Source organism: Camarhynchus parvulus, chromosome 3, assembly GCF_901933205.1.
Source record: "Camarhynchus parvulus chromosome 3, STF_HiC, whole genome shotgun sequence".
Lineage (NCBI taxonomy): Eukaryota > Metazoa > Chordata > Aves > Passeriformes > Thraupidae > Camarhynchus > Camarhynchus parvulus.
In genome coordinates, this window is record NC_044573.1 from 2,874,463 (window position 1) to 2,887,582 (window position 13,120).

The following is a 13,120-nucleotide window of genomic DNA, read 5'->3' on the forward strand; positions in this document are numbered from 1 at the left end:
TTCAATAAAATTCTGGGTATTATTTCTTTCTTTTTTTTCCCTGTGAAAATCTAAAATTAAAACTTACTACAGAGCAGTGGAGGCTGACCAGAGCATTTCAACCAGATGGCCCAGAGAATCTGGTTGGGTTTTTCTTGTTGTTTTTTTAAAAATCATCACATGGCTTTAATTTTAAAATATGTTAATGGTTTCAAAGGAAAAAAAAAGCCAATTTAGGAAACATTCAGAAAATTAAAACAAAACAAAACAAAAAAAAGGAAGTATAGTAGAAGGAAGTATAGTAGGGAGAAGAATATTATCATTTTACTGAATGGTTTGGTGGAAACATAGAAGACCTGGAGAGCATTCTGCCTGACAAACAATCTTGTATTCAGACAGGGGAAATGTGGCCCAAGCTCTCTTGCTGAGTCTTTACTCAGCAGACAAACACGTTACCGGGGGTGCTGCTGCCCTTTTTTAGAAGTGCAGTTTTTGGCACTCACACTTTTCAGGGATTCACTCCCCCTGCTCCATGCTGCAGCTGGGGTGGCAGCAGGCCAGGCCAGAGCCATGGCACAGAGTGCTGAATTACAGAACTCAGCTTTTGTTCTTGTGGGGTGTCCTCAGTGGTGCAGGACACACCTGAGCTCCAGCCCTGTGCCTGTGCCGCAGGGCTGGGACTCTCCTGCTCCCCAGGCAGCTCTGCCTCTGCCCAGCTGCTACAGCACCAGGCACTGATTTACAAGGAGAGCTGGGTGTCCATTTGCTCCCTAGCATTGAGGGAATGATTATTGCACAGCATAGAAAATCACCTCAGGCCTTGTCAGGCTTTTCTGAAGAAATAAATAAGCCTGGGTTCCTTATACACTTCCCTGGCTTGGTGTCCCCCTGCACAGCTGAGAGTCCATGCTCAGACACAGAGTAAATGTTACAGTCGATATCCCTCAGCAGAGAAACTGACTGCAATTTCTCTTTTCTACCTTTTCTTCCTCCTGCACGAGGCTCCTGTGCTACCAGCTAACCATTTCCTATAAGAAAATGGCATTGTGTTAAAGTTATATAGTGTATCATATTAAATTTTATAACAGTGCTTTGTGTTTTGAAAAGACTTTGGGGGGAAACAGCATCAATCAGGGAACCACATTTGATAGACTTGGAAGGGGCCTCCTGGGTCATTTTGTCCAAGACCTCTATGAAGCAGGAAAGCTTCTGCAAAATACCTTTCCCATAAATGTATCTAACCTTTCCTTAAAGACACTGAGTGATGGTGCCATAAATACCTCAAGCAGCTAAACCAGTCTGATTGACCTTACGATCACAAAGTGTCTTCTAATACTGTAGAAGGTACAATTTTCCATTCTTCCAGCTGCAGCTAAGCAAGAAAAAAGGGCAAATACACAGTAATGGCCAACAATACAGACTGTGCAAACAGTTTTACTTTCACTTTACTGCCATCACCTACCATAAATCTGGATGTACCCACTGATACTTGGTTTCCCGGTGTAGTGTCTGTGATCCTTGTAGTATCCATCTCACTTTGGCTTTTGGAGAGCCACCATTACAGAGTGTGGAAATAAGGAAGATGGACTAGCAGCACTTTCTGATTCAGGAAGCCATTTGAAACCCGATGCCGTGTAGTTAAAGTATTTATTTCTATTCTCTATTTATTAGAATTTGTGAGGTGTTTCTTGTCAGGACCATGGGAGTGGGGGAAGCACAGGGCTTTTTACAGCTCTGTCAGAGTGTCAAAGAATAATTTTTATTCTCCCCCAATAATTGTGTACATTGAAAAATAAATAGCTGGTAGTTTAGCTGCTTGTTGCTGCAATAGCAGCGCCTTGTGTGCTGCTCTGCTTTCTTTTTCTCAGTGCGTAGTAGAAGAAGTGTCATTTTGGGTAGGTGTGTTATTAAATCACAGACACATTCATTGCTGAGACCTTCCTGAGCTGTACATAAATTATCTTTGGCTTGGATTTTTTGTCTTTTTTTTTTGTGTGTGTGTGTGGTTGGTTTTGCTTTGTTTTGTTTTTTTTTTTTTTTTGCAAGCACCAAAAAAAGGTGACAGAGCTGAAGGCCAGTTGTTCAACCACTCTTTTCATCAGGCATCCCACAGTTGTACTTCTCCCACACACAGGACTGCTGCAAAATGGGACAGGAAGACAAGGCCTAGGAGCAAAAGACACAGAGAAGATAATTTAGAAAGAATGTGGTGATGCTGGGTTAAAAGAAAAGCCAGTGACTCTGCATGTCCCTGCCCACATGGTTTTGCTGTGTCTCCTTCCTTGTGCCCTTGTGCCAGTTCAGACTGGCACTCACCTGTGGGTCACAGCTCAGTGCTCATCATTTCATCAAGGCCTTAAATAAGCCCCCAAAAATACAGAACTTTTTTTTAAGGCCTTTTCTATAGAGTTAACTGAATGCCATCCTTTCCCTGGTGTGCAAAGTTATAAAATATTTGTCTAGTATTTAGTCACATAGAAGTATGTGAAAATACACTAGAAATACTCCTCATCCAGTTGTTAAGGGCAGAGACTGCTGAGATTGTGACCATTCAACTTGATAGTACAGAACTGTAAAATACCAACGCCAAGAAAAATACAAATACTGACAGAGCTTTTGTTTATTGTTTATATTCTCTTCAGACACTTCTTCCCATGGCATCACCAAATCACACTTCCCGGATCCCTACAGAGTCGAGGCAGCCCCTGCTCACCTCTCCCTCTGCTCCTGACTGCAATTCCAGCTGGAAGAGCAGCCCTTCCCTGCTTGAGTGAGTTGAACCCCCTCAGCATTTATTTATTTTTATGGGATCCTGGTACTCCAACCCACATGACAAAATCAGATCTTCCTGCTGACGTGCTCCAGCCCCTCGTATTCCCCATTTTCCTCTCAGTGCCCTCCATTCCCTACATTGTAAATACTTGCTGGAGGGAAAGAGAAGCATAATTTATTCTTTTATGTTGGAAAGGAAATGAAGGCAAAGAGGGCTTTTTTTTTGTTCTTTTATTGTTGTTGTTATTATTAAGAGAGGGCTTGTTTAGGGTTTTTTTCCAGGACAGACAAGTTCTAACCTGTACATGTGTGTGCTCTTAGGTACTCCTGAAAATAAAAAACACATTTGCATCACATATGCTTAAAATAAAAAGAAATTACATATCATAGAGGTTTTCTGATCCTGTTCAGTGCACAAATGCCAATATGGGGTTCTATCTTGCAATCCATTTCGATATTTACAACAGAACATGGCATATCATTTAATTTAAATTTGCAGCATGCTCAGTGTAATTAATGCTGTGCAGTGCCTAGAAAATCCTGATTTCTTAATGTGATACAATGCCTGCATGCTGAGAGCTTTTTTTTTCCAAACTACTGTATCATTTTGGAGCATTAATGGGGAGGCACTGCCATTAAACAGGGAAAAAAGAGTCAAGGCCACTTGGTCTTTATGAAACTTCCGTGCAGCTCCCCAAAATATGATGCAAAGTACAGGTTTGTTTTAGAAGAGGGGGAGAGTCAGAGATTTAATTTTCCCTTGACACAGCATGATGCCTGAATAGCCAGACAGCTATTCCTAAATTATGTGCATTTCATTCCTGGGAGCTGTGAGCATTTTGAATGGGCTGTTGTTAAATACAGTACACAAGCATAAATACTCCAGGGAACAGCTAGCTGAAATTTTGGCATGAGCAGAAATCTGATGTAGTATCTGAGCATGTAATAATAATGCATATTGATTTGTTGGGAATGCTAGGAGAGGGGTTTGGTATTCTGGGATGAGAACTGTTAAACTTGGGAACATCTTGTGTGATTATAATGTGCTGTGATATTTGTATGCTGTGGGCTTGGCAGGGACAGAGAGGTTCACATGAAGATTTAGACTTGGAGACTGGCAGGGTTCTCAGTTTTGGAACCAAACACAAAAAACTGAGTGTGTGGCAAAGATATTTATATATTATATATAAATGAAGCCTGGAGAAATGGGGACAAGAAAGGGGATGTATTTAGGAAGAAGGGTTGTGACCAAATGCCCTTCAAGGGCAGGAGCTTTACTGCCATGGCTGCCTCGAGCTTGGGTGCTTTGGGGGGCAGCTCTGTGTTTGACTGGTACCAAAAGAAGAGAAAAGGGAAAAAAAACCCCAAACAATATCCCCTTATCATTTTGCAAGGTATCAGTTTCTACTAGACTCGACTATAAAAGCACTTCTTATGGACCTGTTGATAGCAAAACAAATTCTTCAAGTCCTCTAAATAAATCTATTTCTATACATAATGCTTCAACTTCTCTGTTCTCATCTGACACCTGACAAGTCCACCTTAAGAGTAATTGGTCCTGCTTTGAACCTCTGCAAGCACAGTGGGAGGAGGGTGGGCACTTTATTGACCTGGATTGATTTTGGTAGGAAGCACATGAGACGAACTGGGTATGCGATGTAGCACCTGGGATACATCACACTCCTCAAGAACATCTGCAGGCCACGAGCAGGCCTCAAGAGGATGTGGAGGAGGCCCTCAAACAACCCCATCCCACCAAGTGGGACCTCTCTGCGTGGTCACCTCGGAGAGAGGCGCCAGCCAGGACTAAGTTCATCAGCCAGGTGGGAATTGCAGGGCGTGGAGCCGTGGCTCTTGTGGTGGAAGCAATCCCAAGCCACGGGCTGTCTCCACAGGCAGGAACCAAAGGGTTATCCCAATGCAGGTTGGCCAGTATGTTGATCTCTTCCCACTGTGCTGTGGGAAGGGCCTCAAGAAGGGCTGTTGCGATGAGGGGTTGGACCTTTCCATGCCTGGAACTCTGTTTTCCAGTGCTCTGGTTATTTGAGAGTGTTACAGGGTAGTGAAAGGATTTGTGAACCGGCTGCTTGGTTTGTGACAAAAAAAGTGTCATTGATATTAATAGCTCTGAGCTCCAGTACAGACCTAAAAAAACCCAGGGAAATGGCAGAACAAAAGGAGACAGAGACAAGATGGCACTGAGGGTCTCCTCAGCAGGGATGCTGATTAAGATGTGAGGTGGGGGCTGTCCCGCCGTGTGCAGGTTTGGCTGGGGAAGTCTCCCTCCTCCCCCTGTCTCGCCTCCCTCATCCATAATGAGGGAAGGAATAACTTTGCAGCACACTTTGCATTGGCATTGCATGCTAACTTCATTACTGTTTGCAACAGCCTGTGCAATCCTCAGAGGAAAGGAATAATAACAAAGAAAAAAAGATTATAATTACCAAGCACATAGTTTTCATCTATAATCTTCATTTCAGGATTCACTCTTCCTGATGTCAATATTTTATAATGGAAGAATGAGATATGCTAAGTTTCTGTTTGATGGAAGAAAATTCAGATTTAATATTGCCGAGGAGCTGAATTTTTAATAGAGCAGAGCAGTTTGCAGCCATTGCAGCCCCTGTTTGCAGCTCCTGCCGCTCCTTTGTACCGGCTCAGCGGCGTTCCAATGACCAGGCAGAAAAATGGGAAGAAGCTGCTTTGGATCTGCAGTGGGGTGACAGTACTTTGTCACTTAGCTCTGTCACGATAATTGGGAGTGTCACACAATGAAGCAATATGACACACCCCCGGTAAATGAAGAGTTTTCAAAGTGATGTACAGCCCCTGTCAGCTGCCAAAGCTTTTGTTTGCTCACGGAGCCAGGCGGCATTTCCAGGAGGAAAACCGCACTGGAGAGGCACCCTTGGAAAGTTTGTGGGAATTTATTTCCTCTGTGTTTTTGTAAAATGGAATAGATCCTATGAACAGGAGAATACCCCCTTTTATCACACACTCCCAGCTTCCAACCTGCTGAGGACTTTCCACAAACTCTTTAGGAATTTACCTCTTTTTGTTAAATTGGGTTGGATCTCATTAATAAAAGAATGGTATAATGGAAAAGAGTTTCTAAAATTATACTGTAACCTAGAATTGCAGGATTCAGCTTTCTCTGCCTGAAGAAAAAAATTCTGAAGCATTAAACTTACTTTATCAAGCATTGCACCTGACATGCTCTCATAAATTTTACATACATTTTAACTTATTTTAATATTATGCAGGCTTGGTTTAAAATATTCCCATGAAGTACCTAAAATGAAGCTGCTCAGCCATAAATTAGAACTAAAAAAATACTTGTCCGTCCCCCCCCCACTCCATCAATATTTCTTCACTTAAAATCATGTGTTGTATGTAAGTTAAATTTTCCCTTGCTGAGATACTTTGTATATCTTAATAGGAACTACCACAGGCCCTGGGAGCTGTATTTCTGTAGGGTTACATTTTTTTTTTTTTTTTTTTTTTTTGCTTTTTTAGAGGTGTCTTACCTAAAAGCAGCCAGGAGTAACCCTTTGCATGCCACAGTGCAGTTAGGGCCAGGGCCCACAATTAAACACGAGGCCAAATATATATAATATATATGTGTGTGCATGTGTGTATCTGTATGTATGTATCTCTCTGTGTGCATATATAGATATAAATACACATTTATATCACAGAATCACAGAATGGTTTGGGTTGGAAGGGACCTTAAAGCTCATCTCAAGCTTCCACCCCCTGGCATGGGCAGGGACACCTTCCACTGTCCCAGGTTGCTCCGAGCCCTGTCCAACCTGGCCCTGGACACTTCCAGGGAGGAGGCAGCCACAGCTTCTAAACTGTGCCAGGCCCTGCTCACCTTCACGGAGAAGATTTTTTTCCCTAATAGCCAATTTAAACCTCCTCTCCATTTGGAGCCATTCCCTCTTGCCCTGTCACACCAGGCCCTTGGAAATGGTCTCTGTCCGTGTTCCATTGCAGGCTCCCTTCAGGTACTGGAAGGCCACAATTAGGTGACTCCAGAGCCTTCTCTTTTCCAGGCTGTTCTCTCAGCCTTTCCTCAAAGGGGTGCTCCACCCCTCTAACCATCTTGCTGGCCTTCACATGAATATATATAAAGTTTTTCTCCAGAAGCAGCCCTGTAGCATCCCTGCTGGTTGGATGGGGACCGGCGGAAGCTTCCCGGTGTGACAGCCCCCGGCTGCAGCAGGTACATCCCTGACAGCTCCTCACAAAGCTCCATTTGTGCCCCGATTTCTGAGGCTATTTCAAAGCCAGGCTAAATTACACAAACATTTGGCTATAGACATAACAGGCCTGTTCTGCAGTGCTGTCAGCTCCCTGCCTCCCAGCCCCAGCACTCCCTGCGTGTGTCTGTCAGGCCATACTTGGGCAGCGCCGCAGCGTGCGCCGTGTCCCAGACACTGGAGTGATTATGTCTGGATGCTCCTTATCTGATGGAAAAGCTGGCAGTGCTGCACATCTGTGCTCCGAGGCTCCGCTGCTGCAGTGCCACGCCAGTATTTATTTTGCTTCTGCAAGTTAGTTTTCCTTGAGAAGCAGCAGGGGCCTTCTTCAATGAGCTGAAAAATGTGTATTGTATGAAGGTCTGTGGAGGGTGTGCACCATAGTTCAGTGGGCAAATGTGAACCCAGGGGATGACATTTCATTTAAACATTTGGTTTACATCTTTACATGCCAAAAATATTAATGTCTTGACTTTAGCAAACCGAATCCAGCACTTTTTTCTTTTTTCCCCTTAAATGAAGTAATTATAGCCAAAACACTCTGTGGGCGTTTGTTCTTCCTTCTCAAAGGTGGAGTTTCACACACGAACATTTGGTTTCGGGGCTGGAATTGTCAGTAGCTGCTCGCTTGACACTTCCCCATTAGTTTGTGTTGGAAAGCACCAGGAGTTTCTTTCCTTGTGTTTATTGTGTTACCCTCAGCCCTTTGATCGGGACATCTTGGATAGCAGCAAAGTCTACTCAGCGCCTGTTCGCTATTTAAAGAAAAGTGAAGAATATGGTTTCTATCAAAGAATCTACAAAGACAGTTAATGTAATTGAGAAGCAGAAGGGCATTTATGGAAGTGAATCTGAATGTCCTCTTCACATGTAATTGCACCAGGAATTCTACATTAACATGCAAGTGCTGTCCAAAGGGGAAAAAAAAAAAAGCTTATTTTTAGGTAGAAGCCCTCAGTGGGCAGTAAATTACCCATAATCTCCCCCAAACTAGCAATTAGCCCTGTTTGCTGACTACCTGAATTGTTTCACAGTAGTTCAGCACAGTCTTACCAGTTATCACCATACTTATAATCAGAGATTCCGTGAATGATTCCCGCAGCTCCACATACTGCCTGCCTAAGGTCAGCCATAATAACAAATACATTTTATTTGCTTCTTTTGGCCCTTTGGAGCTGTTTTCTCAGGCTGCAATATGTGAGGAGAGCTGGTGCTGCCCTGCTGCTCAAATGGCAAGAATGTGAACAGAGAAAGCAATTCAGAGGGGTAGGTGTGCTTTGGTATTAGTTAATATTCATCTGCTTGTGTTATTTGTTATTTATTCCCTTACAGCAGCCAGTGCTGCTCAGAGAGGGTGAACTTGCTCCCCACTGCTGGGGTTTGCTCTTCAGAAGTTCTGACACTGAAACACATTTTTCAACATGAGCCTGCAGCTGATGAGTGGAAAACTGGAAAGTATGGAAACAAAAACCTATGGAATTTTTTTCCTTAAGGCGGCTGAGCAGTTTTCATATCCCCAAATACCCATGGTTTGCCAAAATAGTAACTGAGCTTGGAAAACAGTAGCTACGTTGCCAGCTTTAGCAGTAGAAACAATCATGGGCCTACACATGCACACAAATACAAGCACACACGTCCTAGGAGCAGCATCAGGCTTAAAGAAAGAAAACCAGGGGGAAATGGAGCTGATGAAGTATTTGAAACAGAAAACAGGAATGTTTGGACCCTGAGAACTAAAGGTATGTTTTTAAGTACAGTGCACACTTTGTAAATAATGCTTTAATTTGCGTATTATTTCTCAGGCAAAATCCAATTAAATCAACATAGTGGCACCATTTAAAGCCCATTTTCAGTGCTGGCTCTGTGTCACATTACAGAGACATGGAGCTGTATTCCTGCCTCTGATCTGAGGACTAGATCTGAGGAATGAAGGAGATGGAACAGGAATTCATGCTGAAGAGGAACAACTAAAGAGTGATTCTCCTCCATAAGTGCACTCTAGGAAGCAGAAAATGGAAAGATTGCCTTTGCCTGGCTCTGTGTAAAATGTTTCAGCTTCTTGTTTCACAATCAGGAACATCAGCTCTGTGAGCAAACTGCCTACAAAGCTACTACTACAAACTTCAGACCAGTTCTTCAAAGAAGAACTTGTTTTCCAGAAAAAACCCCAAAACCTTGGGCTTGAACAATTTCCACCCTTACCACTCAGGCCTTGACTAAGGAAAGTACAAATAAACTGGTCCTGAATTAAAGTCATCCTCGTTGTGAGCACAGACCTGGCCAAGGCAGGCAAAAGCAGATTGATGACCCAACAAAGTTCACCTTGTTTTCTGAGTTGAAAGCTCACGCTGTTCCCTGGGAGAGCAGGCATGTCAGGCCTGCAATAACCACTGGCTACCTTGCTTCAGCCAGCATTAAACCCAGCACAATATTAACATCTTGGGGAAAATCCAGCTGGAAATGGCTTTCTGGGGGGAAAAAAAGGAAAGAGAGCTGACTGAATAGCACACCCTGTGTTTGTTTACTTACTGATTTCACAGTAATCTTAAGGAACTTGAAATTTCTTCCGTCACCTAAAAACGTTTTATTTCCAATGTTTTCGTTGAAATGCAGAGCTGAATTCCTGTTCCCAGAAAGAAGTGGCAAAGAACAACTGGACTTCACCTGAAGGTAAATAAATCACCTGGTCTGGCAGAGGTTGGTCTTTCTGCTTGGTTTTACTTTGCAGGAACTGTTTCTGGGCACATCTTCCTGTGCCCAGTGCAGTGAGTGCCATTGCTGGGACAGAGCCCTCGCTCCTGTGGCACATGAATGGTCAGAGCACCCCCAAACTGGGATTCAGAGCAGCCCCACTGACTTGGATGTGGGACAATTGTGTTTGTGCCTCAGGGGGGTGAGGTTGGCTCACAAGAGCTGAACTTCAAAAATTTGCTTTAAAAATTTTTAATTTGCTCTGATCATTTTTCTTATTTTTCTTTTCTGAAGCACTGGTAAAGTTTGAAGATGATCCCTAATGATGGACAGCACAAGTGCTCTGAAATGCATCTCCTCTGGGTGAGTGTACCCTTTACTGATGATTCACCCTGGAAGCTCACTGGGCACTGAGCACCTCCAAAGTATTTCTGGAAAGAAAGGAAACAGTCCAGGGTCTGGACACTGGGCTCTTAAATTACCAAAATATTTATCACTTAATCTGAAAAACACTTTGCCAAAATCCTGGGCTATGGTGAGGGCATTTGGCACTGGATTCATTTCTGATGAAGTTCTAGGATCAGGCTGTAGGTTTGTGTTCAGTGATGCTTCAATGTAATGCCCTGGCCAGTTCCATCCTGGCCCGCAGCTGCTGGAGTGGGGCTCTGCCAAATTCCCGTCACCTGGGGCTTCATTAGCATGTGAAAACAGAGCCCTCTTGGCTTTGTGTCTCCCTGGAAAACCAACCACCCAGCCTCTCTTTGGCCAGGGGAGTGGAGGCACTCGACTTGAAAAGGACAGCAGCTCTTTAGGTTCATTTCTTTTACTGCCGCTCTTAAAAAGTGACCAGAGTGAAGGTTCCTGTTCACAGTGCTGGGGAGGAGCTCAGGTAACTGCTCATAAAGGGCCCATGAGCAGAGGCGGATGAGAGACTCAGCAGAGTGAGTAAATATTTTATGGTTGAGCCCTTAACTAAGGATTCTGCATTTTGGAAGAATAAACTCCTGCACTGCCATATGAAATATTTCCTGTGCATTTCAGTGAGCCAGGGGTTGCATTTGCTACCTCCAGACATTCTAACAGTGAATGAACCAGAACACTTAAAATATTTGCAGAGAGAATTTCTGAACAAATAACACAACTTAAATGGAGAAAATTCCCTCAGTCACATCCATTCAAACAGGGCAAAGAACTAGCCCCATGTAAGCAGTCTGTGAGCACAGCCCCTCTTGTCTGCTTCACAAGTACCATGTCTCAGAGGCAGGAAAAGTTATCCTCCCTCCACAAAAGACTTCGGGAATAATTATGTCTAATGGAAAAAAAAAAGAAAAAGAAAAATCACAGTCTGTTCATGGACAATGTGAATGGAAGGGGATGGGAAATTTGTGAAGGTCCTAATTAGTTAGAAATTATTCCACTTTTGGAAACACTTTTTGGTTGGCAACATTCATTTGAACAATTGTCATTTGATAAGGCTAAAAGTACCTTGGATGTTCTTCAAGCCACACCATGATTATTACATGTAATTCTTAAATTCCTGACTCACCCATTAATGAAAATCCATGTTAATCCATGTTAAACTCCAAGTACAGTGGAGTAACACTAGGAGCAGAGTGGCTTCAGCCAGGATCAGACACTGCATTTAAAATTGAGGCTCCATGATGGATATTGAGACTCACCCCAGTTTTAATTACCCCAAGCAGCTTCCCTCTTTGGAGAGCATGGGGAGGATTTCACCTCCTTTGGAATTCTGGGGTAAACTATCCTTGTACAAAATTTGTTCAGGGTCAAGTTTTAGGCAATATTTTGTACTGCAATAACCACATCATGACAGACAACCTTTTCATCAGATAAGAAAAAAAAATCCTCTTCTCCAGGTCAGTACAAGAAAGAAACATGACAGAGCTATAAATACAGAGCCCAGAGGTGCCAAAGCTCCTGCATTAAATGCAGTCATTGGCCATGTTTAAATTTTTTCCCAAACATTTCAGGTGTTAAGACAGAAAAGCAAGTACATACATGGGGGAATGACAGCAGTGAAGGCAGCTTCTCACTGGTAATGATCCTCATAATTTCTGTCCTTTTTTTTTGATAATTATTTAAAGATATCTAACTGATTAGAGGGATTGAGTTGGGCAATCAGGTACATGGGCAACCTCAGGTTTAGAGGGGGGAGAAGCTGAGAGCTGAGGGAGAAGCTTGTCTGACCACGTTGCCTTTTCCCAGGATGGGCTGAGGAAGATTTTCAGGTGACAACTGGAACATTTTAATCCATGGTACTAAAAGAAAAGCCCTGGTCACCAAGCAAATGAAGTCAGAGACGTAAATTATACAGCTGATTTCCAGAGGTGGGCAAATACCCCACAGTGGCCAGCAAAGTCCCAGAGAGATGAGTGGTGAAAGGAGGAAAGCATAAACCCCCACATGGTGGTCTCAGCAGTGTAAGGTAAGTTCAATCACTTAAGCAGTGATATTTTAAATCCTGTCTCCAGTGGACAAGCCTTGCTGTGAGGGTGCACATGATGGTTGAGTGAAAAAATTGAAAATGGCTGTCAGAAATTGCCATCTGCATTTTTAGAAAAAAAAAAATCTGTACCCACACTTGGAAATGATAAGGATTTGCCAAAGGTTGCCATTGGTTAGAAAGAGTTTTTGAAACTCTGTCTTTAAAGCTGGGCTTTAACTCAGAGATTTTCACAGGATGGAGCTGCATGTTTGTGTGAATGTAAGTGGCAAGAATCTGGAGGCTCATCCAACTGGCATGGATGAAGTCATGGCAAGCTCAGTGCAGCCCAAGGATGGTCCTGATAAGGCAAGAAAGGAGAGGATATGAAATAAGAAATGCTAATCTGAGGAGTTTTGCTTATTCACCTTGTCAGAAAACACCACTGAGTATATGCAGCACAAAATTTTATCCAAAAGAATAACTAAAAGATACTTTTCTCCTAAACAAAATGAACTCCTTAAAATTAACTCAGTGGTTCTATTTTTCAACCCAAGAAACAAAATTACTTAGATTTTATTTTTCCTGAGTTGTGCCTTTTTTGGGGTTGGAATTGGACAATCATCAAGGTTCCCATCCAGCCCAAACCATTCTATGATTGCATGAAAAAAAGTTTTCATCTTGTTGGTTCCCCTTCACACTGAGGGCTCTGGAGGTGCCAGGGATCCTCCTGAGCTCTGAGCAGTTTTACAAACACTGCACAATGGTCACTCACCCCAAATCCCACAGTAAATGAGTTTCCAGGTTGGCCTGTTCCAGTGAAAAAATGGCACCACCTCAATTTTATGACTACAACACTACAGTAAAGCTTGAGTTACCAGCCCAAGTGGTAAATTTAGAGTATTATGAAAATATATGCATTTTGAAGTGTTGTGAATTATACCAAATAATCCTGACTATGTCTTTTGCT

At 42.9% G+C, this 13,120-nt stretch overlaps 1 long non-coding RNA gene across 1 annotated transcript in view; it reads right to left on the reverse strand.

The window, feature by feature from the left end:
- Positions 1–1,397: 1,397 nt before the first annotated feature.
- Positions 1,398–13,120, reverse strand: part of LOC115902263 — a 430,874-nt gene continuing 419,151 nt past the window's right edge. Inside the window, exon 7 of the long non-coding RNA XR_004060604.1 lies at positions 1,398–2,145. This is a non-coding gene — a long non-coding RNA (uncharacterized LOC115902263). The remainder of the gene's footprint in view (positions 2,146–13,120) is intronic.